Raw genomic sequence first — 23,620 nt, forward strand, 5'->3', positions numbered from 1 at the left:
GAACCCAGATTGGCCCCTGAAGTAACAACTGTGCAAGACCATCCTTAGTTCAGGGGGCTGAATGAGAGATTTTGATTTCTTCTGCACACTGAGGAGATTCCAGAAGTTTAGAGTTCCTTCTGAGCTAACCTGCTTGTCTTTCACTTCTACTTGAAATTGGGGTGAGGGAGAAGAGAGAACCCCAAGATCGTTGAAATAAGCATCAGCTCCTCTCCATAGTTTCCCAGGCAATAACCAGGGTCCCCATGCAGCCAGGCTGGGCTGCCCCAGTTGAGGTGCCCTGGAAACAGGCAGGAGGTCCTGAGTCCAGACTGGGATGGAAGCCCCGAAGTTGCCTTTGACCTGGGAGCCTCTGGATGGAGCTTGGCGCTGGGTCCTCTGGAAATTGGCCGCCCTTCGGGTCTCTCGGTTGTCGTCCTTAAGCAGATCCTGGCAGTTTAGGGGAGATTGGGGGTCATCTTGCATAGGATGGAGCCCCAATCTCTTGCTTTTTTAGGCTGGGTGTTTACGTTTTTGTTTAATTCACTTGAATTAATACTCCTTATTCAGAATGGAATACAACATAATAGAATAGAATAATGGAAAATGGAATAGAATAGAATAGAATAGAATGGAATGGAATAGAATAGAATAGAATAGAATAGAATAGAATAGAATAGAATAGAATAGAAGTTGAAAGGGACCCTGGAGGTCCTCAAGACCAACCCCCTGTTCAAGCCGGAGATGCCAAAGGATTCCAGAGAAAGGCTTCTCCAATCTCTTCTTGAAAACCTCCCTCAATGGAGCAGCCACAACTTCCGGGGTGCAAACTCTTCCCCTGATTCTTAGTTCTCCCTGTCAGGAAATCTCTCCTGGCTTCTAGGTTGCATTTCTCTTCGCTGGGCTTCCGCCCGTTGCTTCTCTTCCTGCCTTCAGGGGCTCCGGAGGATGAATGGATCCCTCTTCTCCGTGAGAGCCACCCAAGTATTGGGCGATGCTCTCCGATCCCCTGCAGCCCTTCCCTTCCTTGGAGCCTCCGGACCACCCACCCTCTTCCTTCTCTGCTCTGCCCACTGAGGCCGAGGAGTTTTTGGGTTGGGGGAAGTGGCTCAGACCTCCCTTCCCTGCCCCGCCCCACCCACACGATCCTGCAGCCGGCCTGGGAGGAAGCCCGTCCAACACCCCCCCACACCCCCTTCTCTTGCCCACTGTGCAGCTGCTGGCTGAGAAGCGACTGGAGGGAGGGGCGAGGGGAGCTGTGCCCAAGGCCAGACCCCCCCCTTCCCCCCCTTCCCCCTCTGCCTTTGTCAACGGCACCTGGGCTGAGGCCTGGGGGCTCCCGAACCTTCCCACCCCCTCAGCCCGACCTCAGGGTCGGGTTTATTGGGAAGTTGTGATTGGGACAACTTGGCCCTTCTTCAGTCCCACAACTGTAGAGAGCAACATCTGGAGAAGGAGGGGCTTCCTCTGCCTTGGGGGAGGAGAGAAAAGAGGGCAGCTGCCCAGATTTTGGGGGGGGGGGAGAAATCTGCCTTTTGTTCCAGTTGAGGCAGACCCAGTTCCTCCCCGCCAGACCTCCTCCCCGCAGATCTGGGAATTTGCAGAGGCCCCTTCACGGGGGCCCTTCAGTCCCAGGAGACCCTCCCTTCCTCCGCCAAACGTCTCAGACTGGCCGTCCCGCTGGGTCCCTTCCTCTCCAACTGCGGCAGGGACCTCGGTCTGGCCGGGGATGATTGACAGCTCCTGGGTAGTTTGGGTTGGTTGTTGAGGCAGCCTGGCTGGGTGGGGTTTGCTCTGCTGCGTAAGAGCTGCGGAAGGGAACGTCACAAATACCCTGCGGACACCTGGTGGCAGGTGAGGAGGGAGGAAAAGACGGGAGGGAGGGGGGGAAGAGGGGGAAGGAGGGAGGGAAATCAACCAATGCCCAGAAGCCCAGACAGCTGCATGCGGCCCCTTCTGAAGAGCCTCCGGATCACTTGGATCGCTGAAGTTTTGAGCAGGTCAGGCTGATTCTTCTTCAGCTGTTTGTGGATACAAAATCATCCAAAGACAAGAAAAGATGTCGGGGTTTCTTCCCCTTCCCTCCCTTCCCCCCCTTTCAATCCGTCTTCCCCTTCCCGTCAGTTCCCACAGACTTCATGCGAATCCCTCGTTCTCCAGGATGGGCCGGATGAGCCCCTTGGACAGGAGATGAAAGAGAAATCCCACCTTCCCTCTATTGATTTAGCGGACAGTTGGAGACTCAACCTAGTCTCAGACACACCCAGGTGGATGGACGGACGGTAAGGCGCCTCCCTGCCCCCCCCCTCTCGCCTTGCCCAAACATAGAGCCGCGGCGCCCGCCCCTTGCCTGCCCCCCCTCCCTTGGCACCCGGGCGAAGTCGGAACAGGGCCCAGCAGCCCCCCAGCCCCTCCGCTGCCTTTGAAGCCTTTGCGCCGCGCTCCCCGACCCCCTCCCCGCTCTCTGGAGAGGAGCCTTCGCCTGCGGTCCCCCCTCCAGCCTCCCACCCGCGGAGGACGCACCACGCTGAGCCTCCAATCAACCGACTCCCCCCCCATTTTCTCCCCCCCCCGGCTTCCCTTGAATGGCCTCATCCCCCCACCACCTCCTCCGCTCAGCGCCTCCGTCTCTGAGTAACGGGGGAGGTTCCGCACCTGGAGGGCCCCGCCTCTCGTCTCTCCTCACCTGGCCCAGATGTTGCCGCCTGGAGGTTGGGGGGCGAAGACGGGCTGAGCTTCCCCATCGCCCCCGCAGCTTCCCCAGAACAGAGGATGCGGGCATTGGGGGGGTCTGGGAGGGGCCTCAGCGTAGCCCTTGGCAGAGGCGGAAAGGGGGCTTTTCAGTCCTGGGGGGGGAGGGACCTCCAGGGCTTCTGGGCAGCAGCTGCCAGGCAGGAGGAGCGCCGCAGTAGGAGGGCCGGGTTGGACGGAGAGCGGGGAAGCGACTAGGGGTGGGGGTGGGATGCAGATGCAGATGCAGATCAAAAGGGGGGATTTATACACACACATACAAAAAGAGCCGCTTCCCTCCCCCCCCCCCTTCCTTCCAAGAGCCTCCAACTTTGCAGCTGCTGTTCTGGGACTGGAGCCGGGCGCTGTTTCTCCCCCGCCCGACGGCTGCACACTTAGCAGGAGAGCAACCTGGCCCGGATTCCGGTGGTGGCTGATCCATTCCTCCCATGACCGTCTTCCCCGCCGCCCCCTCCGCAGTGCTCGCCCTCCCGCCCGGCTCCTTGGCGAGGCTCCCGCGCAAGGCCCGAGGCGGCTTCTGCAGGGACGAGGCGGCTCAGGCGGATTGCCTGCCGAGGGTGCCGCTGCAGGACAGGGGCTTGAGTGACAGCTGTCTGTTCGGGGGGGAGGGGAGAAGGGAGGCGCAGGGGCAGGAGGAGCCTTTGGTGCTTGGGGGGGGGGGGGAGAAGGGGGGCCAGGAGTGCCCGGGGAGGGTGCAGAGAACCAAAGCCAGCCGAGGGCCTTTGCTGGACTCACTAAACTTTTAAAACCAGCTTTAAAATAAAAGCCGAATGGGTGCCTTTGAGACAATCATTGGGAGATTGTGAGTTCTAGTTCTGCCTTAGGCATGAAAGCCTGTTGGGGGAGTTTGGGCCAAGGTCCAGGAGGCTCTGAGTTCTAATCTTCCCACTGGTATGAAATCTTCCCGAGTGACTTTGGATGAATCCCCAGGAGACTCTTGAGTTCCAGTCCCGCCTTAGTACTTTTTGATTGGGGGTATGAAACTTGGAAACATTTTCTCAGATTAATGTGTCCAATATTGTGTGGTTTGATGGAGGAAAGTGAAATCGTGGGAAAAGACCAGTTCCATGTTGAGCAAAGCCATAAGTCTCTCTGCCTTCTGCTTGTGGGAGAACCAGAGATATTTGTGTGGTTACTGTGAATCTGTCAGAGTTTCTTACGAAAATCAAATCCAGAAGCACACAGAAACTGATTCAGCTGGATTCATTAACTTCTTTATATATACAATAATAATACATGAAGTAAGTTTACAATACAGTTTCACAGTTTCATTTCAGCTCAGAACAGCAGACAAGTTCACACACTGGTTTCAGTTTCTTTTCTCTGCACAGAGTCAGAAGCTGCAGACTAAGACATGCCCTGGATCCAGTCTGTCTCAGCTCTCAATTGGCTGATTTAGTTGCTATGCCTATTCATTGGCTGACTTTGTTATCGTGTCTTCCCAGTCATGAACATTCTGACAGAATCTTAGACTGACCTTGTTCTGATGCCATCAGAGCTTTTTTTATCTCCTTAAAATAAAATTTGCAAAGGGATTCTACTCACAATTGGGAGCCATTCTGAAACATAAAAATTGATTCCCAATTGATCAGCAATCTCTATGTTTCGAGAGCAGAACAGCTTCCATGGGTGCCTCTTCCTAGAAATCTGGAAGCCCCCCCCCCCTTCTTGGACCTGGATGAATATTATGCAGCATTGAAGGTTTGTGACCTGGTCAGTGATGCGGCTGCCTTTAGACAGGATCCCCTCAACCTCCTCCTGGGCTGAGTCTCCAGGTCCCCTTTCTCTGGACATCTTGTCCAGCCCTTCACAGACAGGACAAGCTTGGAAGAGGAGCAGAGAAAATGCTTTAGGTAGAAATTGTAGAGTGGAAAATTAAAGGCCTGAAAACCGCTATTTTATTTCTCTGGTTGAGGAAAGAAAAAAAAAACACAGTGGAAATTTCTTTACACATTTTATTTTTTTATTTACTTTTTTATTATTATTTTGGTGTGAAGTACATACCAAAATAAAAACAATCCCAAACTGAAATCCCAGACAGCTGTTCTGCTGAATTATTTCTGCAAAGGAGGCTTTTATGAGGAAATCAAGAAAGAATTATATAAGAGTGATGAAGATTTCCCTCTTCAGCTGAGAGCCAGTCAAACATGGCATTTCACATCATTCCGGCATTCTGACGGAGGAGATCAGGCAACCAGGCTGGTGCTTGGTTCCCATAGCTTCCTCCTGACCTCTTTTCCTGCTCTCTCACGCACACACTTTTAGCTGTAGGAACAAGTGCCTCAATTATTTCTATAAGATGTCACATTCAGTAGCTGTTCCTGAACATCAAATTCCTCTAAATGACTTCTACAGAGTTCTCTTTAGCAAGATTTATTGAGCTGAAAGGAAAGGGAGCTAGAAGAATTCTAGTCATTCAACAATTTCCAATTATGAAACATATAGATATGATTTTCTTTGACTCCTGCATACTATCTAAATGGAAAGAATATCTCCTTTCAAATAAAATGAATCTTTAACAATTCTTCCAGTATCATAATGATGTTATATCTCATGTTTTTACATTTGTTCTGGCTGTGAGCTGCTCCTTTGTGTTGAGGTCTGGCCTCAGAAGGATAATGTAGCACTTGGGGATGAAGATGCAGCCCAGCAGACCAGCACTGGAGGCCAGGATGGAGAAGACCTGCACAGCCACCATGGATTTCCCTTTGGTGCTCAGGTAGGTGGGCACAAAAGTCACCCAGACACTGCAGAAGACCAGCATGCTGAAGGTGATCAGCTTGGCTTCGTTGAAGGCCCCAGGCAGGTTCCTGGCCAGGAAAGCCACCGTGAAGCAGATGGCAGCCAGGAAGCCCATGTAGCTGAGGGTGACGTAGAACATGACAACGGCCCCTTCGTTGCATTGCAGGATGATCTCTCCAGGCTGGGAGTGGAGGTCAGAGTCAGGGAAGGGGGGAGAAAGTCCCAGCCAGATGAAGCAGATGAGAATTTGGACAGCAGAAGAAGAAAGGATGATGGAGTTGGCCAAGCTCTTCCCCAACCATCTTTTCACTCGGTTCCCTGGTTTTGTGGCCAGGAAAGCCAGAACCACCGTGATGGTTTTGGCCAAGAGTGAAGAAACGGCCACTGAGAAGATTATGCTGAAAACCGTTTGTCGGAGAAGGCAGGTGGCTTTCCTTGGTTGACCAATGAAGAGAGAAGAAGACAAGAAGCAAAGCAGGAGGGAGACCAGGAGGATGTAGGAGAGGTCCCGGTTGTTGGCTTTGACAATGGGAGTTTCTCGGTATTTAATGAAGATGATTAAAACAAGACCTGTGATTAAGAACAAGAGTAGGGCAAAAGAGACCAGGATGATGCCCAGAAGTTCTTCATAAGACAGGAAGGTTATAATTTTGGGGATACATTGGACTCTGTCCTCATTTGGATATTTATCATCTGGGCACTTGGTGCATTTTTCGGTATCTGAGAAAGCAAAAAAAGCAAAATTTCTTTAATATTCTGTCCTTTTATCTTACAGAAAATACCTTCTTTGGATAACAGCTGATACCCCAGGCATTTTCCAAGAAGTATTTCTTAACAATTTCATTGAACAGTCACTCCTTTGAAATGGCATAAGGTCTCCTGCTTGAGAAGGGAGTAGGACTAAATGACCTCCAAGCTCCTTTCCAGCTCTGTTCTGATTGATTGATTGATCTACATGACTGGCAGAATATTTGTGTAATGAGTTCCCCCCATAACTATCCACAGCACCACATTATGGACCAGTGACACCTTCTCAGTGATCCTCAAGGGGAGGATCCAATATACAGATTACAGATTAACAGAGTTGGAGGGGACCTTATAGGTCATCTAGTCCACTCCTCTCTGCCTAAGCAGAGACCCTACACCATTTCTGACAAATGGCAGTCCAGTCTCCTCTCGAAAGCTTCCAGTAATGAAGCTCCCAGAACTTCTGAAGGCCTTTCAGAAGGTGGACGTATAACAATTCATCAATTTTCAAAGAACTCAAATGTTCCTAGAAAGATGAATTTAGCAGCACATATCCAAAATGAAAAGCAGAAGAGATGTTTCCTCTGCTGTTAGTAAAGCTTGCCCAATCTGCCACCCCCTCCTCCCATCTCTTTCCCAGCTCCTCCTTCAAAGTCTTTTTGATTTACTTCCATTTAGATAAGAAATTGTGCAGGTTAAAAATAAAAAACCAGGTGAGCTTCAATCTGTCTTTTAATTTGGGTCGAATTCCATAAAGCCTCCCATTTTCCTCTGCGTGAACCACCTTCCTGAGTGGAGAAGGTCCCCTCCGGACAAGGAACGCAGTCATAGCAGCAAACTGGCTCTCCTTCTCGAGCCCTCTTGACAAATCCAGGATGGCAACTTTCCACACATTTGGACTGAGGCAGGGACTAATCAGAAAAACAAAGAATGCCAAGGAAAAGGTGTTAGGACTCTCCGTCCATGGAAAATGGAGGGAGAAATGGATGTAGACAAGTAGCCTCTGTTCTTCATTGGGGTAAATAGGAAACCTCTGACTACTCCTAAACAGATGCAGGAGGTAAAACAACTGGCAGATTCTTCATTTAGTTCCTTTTGCTTTCGGAATTTAACATTACAATAAAATAATTTTCTATTTACTAAAGTCTAGACAGATGGAATTGATTCTTTCTAAGTATGATGATATATTTTTAATAAAACTGATAACAAAGTTTACTGTAAAAGATTTAGGAAATTTTATTCTATTAGGTTTTTTAATATGAAATTAAACATTGATGGAGAAAGAAAGCTCTGACCAGTAAGATTTTGAAAGGTTTCCATAAAACATGGCAAAGCCACTCCACTTAGGTCCCGTCTGTTGAAGAACTTCCATTAGATGAGACCACCTGGCATGGGAGGCCAACCACCCTGGAGACTCCAGGCTTTGCCCCAGTGGTGAAATGTAAAAATTGTTGTGACTGGTTCTGTGGGCGTGGCTTGGTGGGCGTGGCTTGGTGGGGTCATGTGACTGGGTGGGCTTGGCCAACTTTTTTTTTTTTTACTTTTTTAAAGCATTTTTTTTTACTACCAGTTCAGGAGAAAAGATAGTAAAACAATGCTTTAAAAAGTAAAAAAAAAAAAAAGGTTCCGATGATCACAGCTTTTTTTACCTTTTAAAAGTATTTTTTACTACCAGTTCGCCTGAATGGATAGTTTTTATTACTACCGGTTTGCCCAAACCAGAGTGAAGTGGTAGCATTTCACCCCTTCTTTGCCCACTTGAAATGGGACCTCAGGCTTTGAAAAACAGAGAAAAGACACCAAAATTTCTCCCACCTTATTGAGCAACTTTAGCCGTGAAAGAGCACCTTTTTTGATAAAAAGTCTCTGTCTTTGAGAATACACCAGAAACTCTTCCTTGACATCACCCTTGGGGAGAACCAAGAAGATTCTGATGCCCAGATCTGCTGTTATCTCTCCATTTTGGTCCAAGTACAGTTTGCTATCAGAAATATTCCAAAATTCATTCTTCTCCAGAAAGGGATGAAACTAGAATGGGAACATCCAAGAATTTGAAAAACAGAAAACTTTATTTCTTATCCCACATTGAATCTTTCTTCCACTATTGTCTAATCTCCAAATATGGTTAAATAGGATACAAATAATGCCATTACCTTCATAAGTGAATGAAAAGTTTTGAGAAAGATTTGTCCATCATATACTGACAAACCATAGAGAAAATATCATTGACACAATTGGTCAATTATAGGGAACATTCTAGAGCAGATGACAAATAAAATGAACAGAGGGGGAAAAAAGATTATTCATAAACTCTTGGAAAACAAGAGGTTGATTCCCAGAAAGCATGGGTTGATCAAGAAGAAAGTTGTCAGGCTAATCTTCTCCCTGGTCATCCTGATGGAAAACACCTCCAGATGGAGAGTGGCTGGCTCTGGAGAATTTGATCGCTGAAGAGGGAGCCGGGTTTAGAGAGGGGAGAGGCACTACCGATCAGTGCTTAGTTCTTCATCAACTGATGGAAAAATACATATCAAATAGACCTGCATCATTCTACGCCTGCTTTATAGATCTCAAGGCAGCCCTTGATACGGTTCCCAGGACTAAGCTATGGGAGAAGCTGGAAGCTGCCTCAATTGACCACAGGCTTCTTCATCTCTTACCTGCCCTACATACTAAAACATCCCTCAAGGTGAGGTGTGATATGCAGGGGTCCCTCTCGAAGTCAGTTAGAACTCAAAAGGGGGTTAAACGGGGACATTTTGGCCCCCCTGCTTTTCAACTTTTACATAACTGGCATGGTCAAATGGCTGAACAAACCAAATCACCCCCCCACCCAAAAAAAATAGGTGACCGAAGCATCGCCCTCCTGCTCTATGCAGATGCCTCTGTGATCCTCTCCAGGACACCAGTAGGCCTTAAAAGAGCCTTGCGAGCCCTTCTCCAGCACTGCAATTACAATAAACTGGGCATAAATGTTGAGAAAACAAAGATCAAAAAGGGCAAAACTTGATTCATGGTATCTAAATGGCCACAAAATAGAGCAGGGAAGCCCCTTCAGATCCTTAGGGGTGGCCATTCAGGCCAAGGGTTCAAGAAACATGCAGCAGAGTATAAGATGCACCTACCTTTTTTGGTGAGGAAAAGAAGACAAAGAAATCTCCCTCTGCCTCTGAGCAATTTTGCCTCATTGCAGCAAACAGCAAACAGCCTGCTTTACTTTCATTTTCGTTTTCAGCATAGCTTGATTAGCACAAGGAGAAAAAAATCTGCCCAGCAATTTACCTCTTTGCAGTAACGTAGCAGAGCCCTGCGCAAAACAACTGAGAGCAAATCAGCTGAGAATTGGGAGGCCGATCCAATCAACTTGTGCTAATTAGGCTGTGCTGAAGCTGAAAAGAGCTGTTTTTTCTTGCTGTTTGCTTGCAAGGAGGCAGAGGGCAAAGGGTGGGGGCCAGTGGGTGGGCAGGGCTATATTTGGTGTATAAGACCCATCTAAATTTTCACCCCCTTTTAGGGGGGAAAAGGTGCATTTTATACTCTGAAAAATACGGTAACTGGAAACAGAATCTGAGTCAGCAGGAAGATGTTCATGTAAAGAAGGCAAATGCAGCCATCATTTCAGGAAGTATCAGGAAGTGACCATTCTGGTTTGGGGAGACCCCAACTCAAGGACCACATCCCCTCGCAGGCACCACACTTGGAGGAGAATTTGCTGTTTTAGAGCTGAGTCAGTGAAGCAGAGAAGTTCAGTCTCCTCTTCATGGATTATCTGCAGAGACTGAGCAGCCATCAGTCAGAGAAGCTTTAACTGGGATTCCTGCAGAGAGGAGGGGTTGGGCTAGATGGTCTCAGGGTCTCCTCCAAATTTATAAAGTTTGTCATGCCACAACAGGTATCTATTGGGCTGTTGTTGCTCTAGCCCCACCTAGTGGCCGGGGGCAGATAAGCCTCACTGTATGGTCTGAAGCCAGACTCCCTTTTCTCTCAGCCTTTGGAGGAGACGGAAGCAGCCGGTTTGACCGAGACACATGGTCATCCACAGGCCTCCGTCCCTCACACGGAGCATCACTGGAGAGGTTCCAGCTGCTTCTTTGTTGGCTGTTAGTTAATGCTGCCTTTCTACTATTTATATTTGATTCTCACTCTTTGCATTTCCTCAGTTTCTCCATGCCCTTTTCTCCCAATGAAACACCCAGATCCACCCCAGGCTCCCTTTCACTGGAGGAGAAGAGGGGGGTTTAGCTGCCTGTTGAGCTGCACACAGACCCACCTGCACTGGGGACGGAACAAGGAAGAAATTCCACCATGCTCATCACAAACCCACAAATACAGGAATTTTATTTAAAAAGAATACAGCATTTTCAAATGAGCAGTGTGTAATATTAAATGCCATGGTATCTACTCTTTGGAACCATTATTCCCTGAGTAATTGAATTGGACAGATCTGTTGAGTTGGTTCCCCTCCTTCTCCTCTGGATTCCTCCTCCAAAGGATCTAAGATTAATGGATCCAATTGGGTTCCCTTACCTGCCACGGCTGCAGCCTTGGAGACCCGAAACTCTTTTCTCCCTCCTTCCTTCTCCTCCTCATTCTGGAGGAATAAGCGGCATTCAAGGCCTGGGCCAGAGTCTGAATGATACTGTAACATAGATAGTGATTTGGGGCCCGGATCCTGTTCCTTTTCTCCTGGGTCGCCAGTGGGGCTTTCTGGGTGCATCTTCTGCGGCCTTTGACAGAAAAGACGTTCTTTGAAAGAGAACAGTGGAAATAAGGATCTTGAAACTTTTCTTCCACAAAGAAATGGGGTTCAAAGGCAGAATCAATTGGCCTTTCTTTTGTCAGATGACTAAAGTTCAAAATACTATGGATGTATTTGAGAAGTCTGGGCTTTCTATGCTTGTTTATTTTATACCCTATAAAATTTGTGAGGATCCAGACTTTCCCTTCAATGGGTCCTGGGAGACGCATAAATGTTAAATGGAAAGGAATAATTCTCTCCCAAATGGAACCAAATTCCATGAAGTGAACAAAGACGTTGACTTGTCTCCACTCAGAGAGGGAATCCCTGAAGGATGCTGTATATCCAGTTGTTGAGAACAGTTGTGATATAACCACACAAATTCCACTCCTGACAAGCATAGGAGAAAAAATCCTCATGAAATTCTCTCCATTTTCTGTGTCTGAAGCAAAGAGGCCAATCAGGGTCCATCTGAAATGGAGGAGCAGTGGGACAATTGCTGGGTACTGGATTCCTTCTTTGGGATTCATCCGGTGGAAAAAAGGGAATTGACTTTTATCACTCAGAGCCTCTGAAACAATTGTATGACTGATCTAAAAAACAATGAAGAAAGTTGTGTTATATCTGAGGTCAGATCAAGTCCAAAATATTAGATTTTAATAAATCCAACCTGGTTCTCATGAATGTATTAGAATAGTTTGTTAATCAGACATTGTTTAAAATATTAAAGACAGACTATTAATAAGATTGTATAATTTATCACAATTATATTAACACGTGCAAATGCCAACTGGAGTATTCTATTCCAATAAAGGGCCTATTATAATTTTCGAGGTGCATCTTTTAATTGCTGCATCTTTTTTTGCTTCTATATCCCAGATTCTTTCTGGAGGAAATTTTTTAACTTCTTTCTCCAGTTATACAAGAAACAGGCAGACCTCAAAGATTTGTCAGTTGCTTAATCCAAGTTTGGTCTCTAATTGAAGTTTTGTCTGTTCCAACAGCCACAATTTTCGGAGTCTGTCAGTTTCCATAGATTACAGTTTATGCCAATGCCCATATTTTCTGAATTTAGACAAAACAGAAATTGGGTAAATTCCCAAATCAGCTCTGAGGGCAGCAGCTGGAGTCCTTGAGTACCCCAAGATACACCTCAGAGGCTGAGATTGGGTTGGTTCTGCTGGTGGTTTCTCTTTGAAGCCCCAAACATCAGATTGATGTAAGAACATGGGGGAAAACTGGGCCTCCGATACTTTAATAATTGGAGCTGAAGAAGCTGGAGAGCTGTGAGGTTTTCATTTAAGCACCACTTTCACTCCTGCCCTTTCTCTAACTGAGCTCCTTGGATGATGAGGGAGCCAAGATTCAGGCTCAGAGAAAACAACCCCAGGTAAGGAAAGGTGTTACTTGCTCTAATGACTGACCATCTATGGCTATGATGTCATTTCACAAAGACCATAACTTTTGAACTTGCTTTATAAATTATCAGATAATTATTAAGACAAAAGAATCCAAGTCTATACAATCCAATGTGTAAGTATGAGAATAGCACATTATCTGTGTAAATCAGTGTATTCCAATAGGAATTTAGCAGGCTAAACATGTGTACCTATAACAGAACTTATAACAAAATAAAAGGGTTGGAAGGGACCTTGGAGGTCTTCTAGTCCAACCCCCTGTTCAAGCAGGAAACCAGGCATAATAGCAGTAACTGCGAGAGGGATCCTGGAGTCTTAGTGGACAACCACTTAAATATGAGTGAAGAGTGTGCAGCGGCAGCCAAAAAAGCCACTGCAATCCTAAATTGCATTAACAGAGGGATACAATCAAGATCAAGAGAGGTACTAATACCACCCTATAAAGCCTTAGTAAGACCACACCTAGAATCCTGCATCCAGTTTTGGTCACCACACTGTAAAAAAGATGTTGAGACTCTGGAAAAAGTGCAGAGAAGAGCAACCAAGAGGATTAGGGGACTGGAGGCTAAAGCATACAATGAACGGTTGCAGGAACTGGGCATGGCTGGTCTAGTGAAGAGAAGGACCAGGGGAGACATGATAGCAGTCTTCCAATATTTGAGGGGCTGCCACAGAGAGGAGGGGGTCAAGCTATTTTCCAAAGCACCCAAAGGCCGGACATTGAATAATGGATGGAAACTGAACAAGGAGAGATTCAACCTGGAAATAAAGAGATAAAGTTGCCTTCAGAAGTTGTGGGAGCTTCATCACTGGAAGCTTTCAAGAAGAGACTGGACCGTCATCTGTCAGAAATGGTGTAGGGTCTGCTTGGACTAGATGACCTACAAGGTCCCTTCCAACTCTCTTAATCTGTATCTATCTATACTATTCCAGACAAGTGGCTGTCCAGTCTCTTCTTAGAAGCCTCCAGTGATGGACCACCCACAATTTCTGAAGGGGAGACGGTCCATTCCTCACCATTAGGAAATTTCTCCTTAGTTCTAGGTTGTTTCTCTCCTTGATTAGTTTCCCTCCTTGGTTTCTTGTCTTGCCTTCTAGTACTTTGGAAAATAGGTGGACCTCCTCTTCTCTGTGGCAGCCCCCCAAATATTGGTACATTGCTATATGTCACCCCTCGTCCTTTTTACTACCCTAGATATACCCAATTCCTGCAACTGTTTCTCATAAGTTTTAGTCTCCAGGCCTTTAATCATCTTTTCTGCACTCTTTCCAGAGTCTCTACATCTTTTTTATAATATGGTGGCCAAAGCTGGATGCACTAATCCAAGTGTGGTCTTGCCAAGGCATTATAAAGCGGTACCAATACTTCATATGTATTCTTGATTTTATCCCTCTGTTAATGCAACCTAGGACTGAATTAGCTTTTGGGGCTGCTGCCACACATTGCTGGCTCATATTTAGGTGATTGTCCACTGGGACTCCAAGATCCCTCTCATAGTTACTGCTATGGAGCCAGGTTTCACCTCATCTGTAAGTGTACATTTGGTTCTTCTAGCCTAAGTATGAAACCTTACTTTTCTCTACAATGAATTACAGTTTGTTAGATAGGCCCAGGGTTCAAGTCTATCTAGATCCATCTGGATCATCAGTCTATCTTCTGGTACGTTGGCTATTCCTGCCACTTTAGTGTTGTCTTCAAATTTGATGATTTCTCCATTTCTCCTCTCATCCAAATCATTGATGAAGATGTTGAAGAGAACTGGGCCTAAAATGGAACCTTGGGGTCCCCCACTTCTCGTTTCCCTCCATGCAGACGTAGTTCCATTGAGGACCACAGGCTGACTCCATCTGGGGGTGATGCTGTCTATCCCAGATATTTTCAGCTTCCTGAGAAATAGGTTGTGGTTTCTCTGTCAAAGCCTTTCTGAAATCCAAGTACTGTATACTACGTGCCCTGCATTTCATTGGTCCACTAATTTAATCATTTTTGTCAAAAAATAAAATAAGATTTATTAATGATCTGGGTTTTTTTATCCTTCATTATTCCTAGTAAGTCATTCATATTTACACTGAATAAGAAGGGTTTAAATATGCACTCCTTCCCTTCCTCCTTGGTAAGTGTTATGATCTTATAAGGACATCCACCGGGGGATTGGCTGATTCCACCGGCAGGAACTTTAAATAGCTGTCATTGGCCGGCTGACTTGCCAGAGCCGCATAAAAGGAGGCTCGGCAGCTCGCCCGGCAGTTCGTTTTCCTATTGAAATAAAGTGCTGATCGGACTATAGCTGAGTCACGTCTCTTTTCCCTGCGCTGATCTAACACTGGCGACCAAGGACGAGGAAAGAACCGACAGCAGATCAGCGGGCACGATCGCCACCACCACCCAGAAAAAGAGCTGAATCACTGAAGCAGAATCGCCAAAGCTGAGTCACAGAACCATGTCCGGACCACATATCTCGCTGGCTCTGTTCGAGCCAAACCAGGAGAAATGGAAGTCCTTCATGGTCCGATTCAGACAATTCCTGGCGGGCAGCGGATTCACTGATCTGGACAACAACAGGAAGAGAGCCCTCTTCCTGGCTCACTGTGGCTCAGGGGTCCTGGAAATGGCCATGGACCTCGTGACACCGAGAGACATCGAGCTGATGCCATGGTCTGAGCTACAAGAAGTCCTTCAGGAACATTACGCTCCCTCAAGCACCCCGTTAGCCAACTGGTTCGACTTTCATCAGTGGAACCAGCACGATGGGGAATCAGTCAAGGACTTCATATTGGCGCTCCGGAAAATCACGGCCAGCTGCGAGTTCGAGAATGTGGATGTCCAGCTAAGGGACCTAATTGTCTTCGGAATGAGGGACAGCACAGTCCAAAAGAAACTCCTCAGCCGGAAGAAAGTGTCCTTAAAAGATGTGATCGAAGAAGCTACAGCCGCCGAATCTTCCGACAGAGCAGTAGCCGCGATGCGGAGATCCAAGGGGATCAACAAGATCCACAGGGATCCCCAACAATCTTCAGACGAGACCACCACTGGGTCTGACTCTGAATTTGAAATGGCTGTCCATAAGGTCACAAGACCCCAAAGGCAGAAAAAGCCTCAAGATGGTGGCCGGGAGGAATGCTGCGCCAGCTGCAACGGGGACCATCCACGCGCCAGATGTCACTGGCGGGATGCGACCTGCAGGCGCTGCAGGAGAAAGGGCCACATCGCTGAGGCATGCAGAGTGGCAGAACCAGTCTCAGAGGCTCCCAGGAGTTAAATAAAACTTGCAGACAATAAATTCCTTCGATAACAGGATTGGCAGCAACCCAGTAACTGCTTGCCAAGAACTTTACTCACAGAGAACCAAAACAAATACACAAAGCCACAGAATTGTCAAGTCCAGTCCGTATTAAATCCAAGGCAGGCAGATAACGTAGTTTCAGAGATACAATGCGACTCACTAGTTGTTTAGTTTTGTCCGTCACAGAGCCTGAATGGCCACCACACCCCCTTTTATTCCCTGTGGGGTCCAACTGTCCAACTGCGACTGCTCGGCGATACCTGGCTCCTGGCCAATCTCTTCTCCTTTGGGAGACATCTGAGGCATTGCCAGAGAGGAGGGAGGCCTGGCCAACTCCTCTCCTTCACTTTCGGAGCCTTCTCCCTCCGATAAGACGGGCTCGGGGGTCGGAGTCACAACACACTGTGACCCCAATGAAGCATGATGGATCTGTGTGCATCTGTGCAGATTATAAGTGTACCATTAACAGGGCACTTCAGCAGAGTGCATACCCAGTGCCAGTGGTGCAACATCTGTTGCATTCACTTGGTAGTGGGACCGTATTCGCAAAACTGGACCTGGCTCAGGCTTACCAGCAACTGCCAGTCGATGAAAAAACTGTGGAGGCACAGACCATTGTCACACACAGGGGCGCTTTTAAATGCAACTACTTCCAATTTGGACTCAGCGCTGCCCCGGGCATTTTCCAGTCGATGATGGAATGCCTGCTTCAAGGCATTCCAGGGGTGGTGCCGTATTTCGATGATGTCTTGGTCTCTGGAGACTCAGAAACCCAACTAATGGAATGGTTCAGGCTTGCCCTGCAGCGGTTCCAGGCGAAGGGTCTAAGAGTCAGGAGGGACAAGTGCATTATCGGAGTCCAGGAGGTCGAATTCCTGGGCTACCTAATTGATAGCAAAGGCATCCACCCCACCAAAAGCAAAATAAAGGCAATCCACGAAGCTCCAGCCCCCAAAACCAAAATGGAGCTTCAGGCTTTCTTGGGACTACTGAATTTTTATAGTGTCTTTTTAAAACAGAAAGCCACTGTTGCTGAGCCACTCCACCGACTCTTAGGGAAGGCAGTCCCTTGGAAGCATGGAGAAAATGAAGAGGCAGCCTTCCGGAAAATCAAAAGACTCCTCTCCTCAGACAGTGTCCTCATGCAGTACCATGAGTCACTCCCCCTGTCCCTGACCTGCGATGCCTCACTGTACGTAGTCAGAGCTGTCCTCAGCCATCAGCTGCCCAACGGCTCTGAAGCCCCCATCGCCTTCTTTTCAAAGACAATGTCCTCAGCAGAGCGGAACTATAGCCAGCTAGACAAAGAAGCCCTAGCAATCGTAGCTGGCATCAAGCGATACCACGAGTACCTTTATGGAAGGACCTTCACAATTATTACAGACCACAAGCCGCTGCTGGGACTACTCGCAGGGGACAAGCAAACGCCCACCTACATGTCGCCCAGGATGACACGCTGGGCCATCTTCCTCTCCGAGTATTCCTATAAACTAATCCACAGATCCAGCAAGAACATCTGCAATGCCGATGCCCTCAGCAGATGTCCCGTACAAGAACCAATGGTAGACCCAGCACCCACTCTCGGGCTATTACACATCGATGATGACCAGCTGTGCCCAGTTTCATCAACCACAGTGGCAATTCACACCCAGAGGGACAAAACCCTCAGGCAAGTTCTGTCTTAGATCTTGAGGGGCTGGCCTATGGGGAGAGTGGGCGAAGAATTCAGCCCATTCGTGCGAAGGCAAAAAGAACTGTCCGCCATGAAAGGGTGCCTCCTCTGGGGTGACAGGGTGGTGATTGCTCACACCCTGCAGAAAAAGTGATTGGAGACCCTGCACAGTGGCCATCCGGGGATAGCCAGGATGAAGGCACTGGCACGGAGCTATGTCTGGTGGCCAACACTGGACAAGGATATTGAAGCTTGGATCGCCAGATGTGACCCATGCCAAGCGGCGAGACCGGCGCCCCCGCAAGCCCAACCGACGGAGTGGGAACCACCCAGCAGCCCATGGTCAAGAATCCATATCGACTTCGCGGGGCCAGTGGAGGGAAAGTTCCTCCTTATCATGGTGGACGTATTCTCGAAGTGGCTGGAGGTAATAGCGATGCCCACCACCATGACAGAAGCCACCATCAAGGCACTCCGCCGGCTGTTTGCCACGCACGGCCTGCCGGATGTCCTGGTGTCAGACAACGGCCCGTAACTCATATCCAAGACTATGGAGGCCTTCTTGGCGGAACAGGGCATCAGGCACACCCTCATCGCCCCATACAGGCTGGCTGGAAATGGACAAGCGGAGAAAATGGTGAGACTCACCAAAGATACGCTCGCCAAAATGGGCGAAGGGGACTGGCAGGAAAAAAATGACAAGTTCCTGTTCTCCCAACACATTACTCTGCACTCTACCACCAAGAAAAGCCTGGCAGAACTCCTGATGGGGAGATGGCTGCGATCACCGCTAGATCGGCTTCACCCCCAATACAACCCGCAAAGCAAACCGAACAACTCACAGCCACCGCGGAGTTTCAGAAGCGGAGACGTGGTGTTTGCGCTAAACTTCCAGGGCCCGCCGAAGTGGAGCTGGACGATGGACGAACCTGCAGACGGCACATCGACCAGCTCCAGAAAAGGTGGAGGGAAGTCAAGGGAAACCACCCCGACGAGGTAGGCCTGTGCCACCCCAACGAGGTAGGCCTGCGCCACCCCGATGAGGTAGGCCTGCAACACCCCGATGAGGTAGGCCTACAACACCGTGAGGAGGTAGACCTGCCCCACCCCGACGGGGCAGGCCGGCACCAACCTGGCACGGCGGGCCGCCTCCACCCCAGCGAGGCAGACGAGGTAGACCGGCACCAACCCAGCACGATGGGCCATCATCTCACCAACAATGCTGACTGGCGATTCCCCAGCGAAAGGGACTCCCACCATCATGACAGGGTAGACTGGTGACAACCCAACATGGCAAGCCTACACCGACCCAGCGGGGTAGGCATCCACCACCCTGGCAAGGGAGACCGACACTACCCCATCGGGGGAGGCCTACCCGACCCCGACAAGGTAGGCCAACCCCACCCCAGCGGGACCGGCCAACAACAACCACAACTACAAGCGGGAGCACATCCATGGGGATGTTCCACCACCGCCGACGGCGAGAGACCCAGAACAAGAGGCAAAGAAAAGGGAAAAGAGCCAAGGGTCCTACCGCGATTCAGCTGTCCAGTCTGAGTGAGAGGCGAACACCAGGAACCGAGCATCCGTCATCCCGGCCAGGAAGAGGGACCTCACCGACCACAGAACGATTCCTCCACTCCAGCCGGAGGCGCTAGGCGAGGCCCCGCACACTCAACGGCCGAGTCCCGGGATGTTCCACCGCAGGGACGGGAGAGAGCAGGAGGCCAACTCATTCGGAGCAGCGTCGATGAAAGAACTGAGCTGCACAGGTCAGGTAGGACTATTAGCCGCCCCGCCTACCTGCGCGATTACGTGACCTACGTCGGCCACGGATTGACTGACTAAGAACTAGGAGGGGGGGAGTGTTATGTCCTTATAAGGACATCTGCCAGGGGATTGGCTGATTCCACTAGTGGGAACTTTAAATAGCTGTCATTGGCCGGCTGGCTTGCCGGAGCCGCATAAAAGGAGGCTCGGCAGCTCAGCCGGCAGTTTGTTTTCCTATTGAAATAAAGTGCTGATCGGACTATAGCTGAGTCGCGTCTCTTTTCCCTGTGCCAATCTAACAGTAAGCATGGATCCTTCTTCTCTTGGCTCCATTGAGCCCAAACCTCCCTCTCAAACAAGGGCTTGGATCAGGGCCAACAGTGTCACAAGTAAATGCCTTATTCTTCATTATGTAAATAGTACATGACCAGGGTATCAGGGGTTAACTTATTCTTCACTACTTAATATATTCATATTTAACCACTCCCATATCTAGCTCCACCCTATGTATATATAAGGAGCTGTATGCATTCTCTCTGTGCTTCTATCTGTGATTATTCAGTGAATATAGAATGCCTTCTGTAAATAAACAGTGCTTTATTTGAATATCTAACTCTTAATTCATTTATTGAGTCTGATCCTGAAAATATTGCAACAATCTGGTAGCAGAGGATGGTTGAATTGACTCAATAAAACTTTAAATATGTCTGAGAGAGAAAACTCCAGAAACAAAAGAGAAAGGCCCAACACCAGGGCATACAGTAAAGAAATGGAAGCAGATCAAGAAATGATCGATGAGACTTCCGGTTTTTGCCAGCTCCGGTGAAGACGGTGCCTTTTTAAGGACCACCAGCCCCGCCGTTTGTAGAGCCGCTTCGATCGTGAGAAGCGGCTTGAAAACTCCAGAATCTGTAGGATTTGAAGGAGAGAGCAAGCAAGGCGCAGGTTGAGCCCCTGTGAGCCCCCAGAAGTTTGCTATTGGGGGGGAAACAGGCGCAGCTCCCTTTCAACTTGCGAAGACTCCGAGCGGCGTGGGACGACTCTGCTTTTTGCAGAGCAAGCCGGCAGCAGCAAACACGAAAATTGATTGAAACTAATTTTACCAACTAAAAGAAAACCTGAACCCTCAAACCAAGGAACTGCAAGTATTCTCTCTTTCTCTTTGTGATTTCCCGATTTTACTAAAAAATAACACGAGCGGAAGCGGCTTGAAAAGATGGCGCCGCTCCAGCGTTAACAAGTTAACAAGCTGAAAGGGAGAGTGATTTCCTGAAGTTATTCCAACAAGTTACATTGTTGCGCTGTTTGTAGCAAGCACAGGAGAAGAGGGGGGGAAAAATCCCTTTTTAAACAAGTTGATCTCACAGTTTAATTCTATTTCTAATTTGCTTCAAAACTGGGGGATTTTTTCAGAGGACTTTGTGGTGTTGCAAAAGGAAAAAGGATTTCTCCTTTTAGAAAATCTAACCTACGTGGCAAAATGGCTACTAAAAAACAGGAAAGCAAGGCAGCGGGGGGGGATCCCCCACACATAAGCCTGAAGAGCAGTTTGACTTTGAAAATTTAAAAAAATTTATTACTCAGGCTTTGGATGACAATTTTCAAAAATCTCAACAGGAAATGGATGATAAATTTCAAAAATCTCAACAGGAAATGGATGACAAATTTCAAAAATCTCAACAAGAAATTAAGCAGGAAATTAGTGAAGTGAAAAAATTGGTGAAAGAAAATTATGATAAGGTGACTGATAAATTATCAGATGTGGTTTCTGGCTTGTCAGAAATTATTATTAAAGTGGACTCTAAATTGGAAGATTTTAAATCAGAAGTCAATGTCAAAATGAAAGATACTGATTTTAAAATTGCTGATGTGGATAATAAAATGCAGAGAGTCGAAGACGAGATTACGATGATGCAATTCCGGTCCATGGAATTTGCCATAAGAATTAGAGGTATTAAGGAGAGTGACCGGCAAGATTTGAGACAGGTTTGTGCTGATGCCTTGGCTGTGTTGTTAAAAATTAATTCTGATGAGATTTTTTACAAAATAGACAAAATTTACAGAGTGAATTCGTGGGTGGCCAGACAAAGACAATTACCAAGAGATGTAGTGATATACTTTACTGATAGAAGAATGAGAAATGATATTTTGCAAAAATCTTTTCATTCCTCTGTGCAAGTGGAGGGAACCCAAGTTGGAATCTATAAAGAATTACCCCCAAAGATGCTGAAAGATAGAAAAGACTTTGGTTTTTTAGTAAAGGAATTAAATAAATTAGAGATACCATTTCGGTGGGATGCCCCAATGGGTATAATTTTGAAGTATCACGGGGAAAGATATCGACTGAATACTGTTGAAAAGGCGGAACATTTTTATCATACTGTTTTTAAGGAGAGATCACCATCTCCACGTTCATCTACTGTATTGGAGATAAAGGAGAGTGACAAGGAGAAGCAACCCCAGCAAGAGTTGGAAGCGCAGCTTAAGCAGGCTGAATTAGATCCAATAGAAGCACAAGGTGCTACAGGAGGTTTTCTGGAGGAGCCCCTGTTAGAATCCTCTCCAATTTTGACTACAAGAGATGTGGCTTTGGATCTAGCTCGTATGGCTGAAGCTAAAGACCAGCGAATAACTCGTGCGGTTTCAAAACAACTCAAAGAAAAACAATTGCAAGAAAGAGCTAAGACACAACAATACAAAAAAGGAGCTAAGAGTACTACAGAATATAGTGAAGCCATGGGGAGAGCAAAGTCGGTGGCCTCGGAAAACATCCGGCATTTCTGCTCGTTGCTTCAAAAAAGTTTGCATGATGGTTAAGTTTTTGTCATGGAATGTGAATGGTCTGAACTCACCACAGAAAAGAAAGAAAATATTTACATATTTGCAACAATTTAATAATGATATAATTTGTTTACAAGAAACTCATATTAGAACGCAAGATCAAAAATATTTGATAAACTCCAAATTAGGATTACATTTTATAGCTTCAAATTTGGAGAAAAAGAATGGTGTGGTTATTTATATAAATAAAAGATTATCAGCTAAAATTATAGAAGTGGATGAAGGTGGTAGGTTTGTAGCAATTGAACTGCATACTGTACTTGGTCAAATTCTTGTGATTGGAATTTATGCTCCTAATCAACAACAGGATCACTTTTATAAAATTTTGCATACTAAAATATTGCAGTGGGATTATAGATCTATTTTGATTATGGGAGACTGGAATGGAATAATTGATTCTAAATTAGATAAAAAAAGTCTGGTGAAGTCTAGGATTAGACTACCACAAACTTTTTTTGACATGAAAGAAGATTTGGAATTAAAAGATGTTTGGAGAATACACAATTCAAAAGATTTGGACTATACTTTTTTTTCTGATAGACATAGATCCTTTTCAAGGATTGATTTCATTTTATTATCAAATGATTTACTTGTTAAAACAAGAAGAACTAAAATCTTTCCAAGAATCTTATCTGATCACAGCTCAGTATGGATAGAAATTGAGATTGGAAAAATTGAGAGAAGATCATGGAGATTAAATGAAAATTTATTTAGATATGAAAAAAATATAATAGAACTTAAGAAGCAGATGAAAGAATTTTTTGAAATTAACTTGAACAAGGGTACCCCTATTGAAATTGTCTGGGATGCAAGCAAAGCGTATATGAGAGGGGTACTCATTCATATGAATTCTAAACATAAACTGAATAGACAAAAGAAAAGATTAGAAATTGAAGCAGAAATAAAGAAAAAAGAACAGTTACTTATCAAAAATCCAGCAGATGAAAGAATACGTGGAGCAATAAGACTTTTGAAAGATCAATTCCAAATGCTTATGGCGGATCAAGTTGCAACAAACTTACAATACGCAAAGCACAATACATTCTGTAATGCCAACAAACCGGGCAGATGGCTGGCCTATACATTAAGGAAGAAACAGAGCATGCGGACTATCGACTGTATTGATATTGGAGGGAAATAAATTTTTCAACAAAAATTAATTAAAGAAGCTTTTGTAGATTATTATACTAAACTATATGCTAAAGATGATATACAGAATGGACTTATAGAAAAATATTTAGAAAATAAAAGAGTTACAAAAGTTACTAATCAACAAAAGGAAAGAATGAATCACCCTATAACAGTGGAGGAAATAATTGCAGCAATTAAACAACTGAAAACTGCCAAAGCTCCGGGAACAGATGGTCTGACTGCAATGTATTATAAAACTTTGCAAGCAGAAATGGTGGAACAACTTAGAGACTTATTCTGCAATATACAACAAGGGGATAAAATACCCCCATCATGGAAAACAGCTTATATTTCTTTGATACCAAAAGAGCAAGCAGGTCCAAAAAAACTGGAGAATTATAGACCAATATCTCTTTTGAATAATGATTATAAAATTTATGCAAAAGTACTAGCCAACAGGTTGATGCCAGTAATTCAAAAGGTGATTCATGATGATCAAGCGGGATTTATAGAGGGCAGATATATGAAGGACAATGTAAGGCAAGTT

Source organism: Pituophis catenifer, unplaced genomic scaffold, assembly GCF_029215685.1.
Source record: "Pituophis catenifer annectens isolate HBS135680 unplaced genomic scaffold, rPitCat1.0.hap2 SCAF_19, whole genome shotgun sequence".
NCBI lineage: Eukaryota > Metazoa > Chordata > Lepidosauria > Squamata > Colubridae > Pituophis > Pituophis catenifer.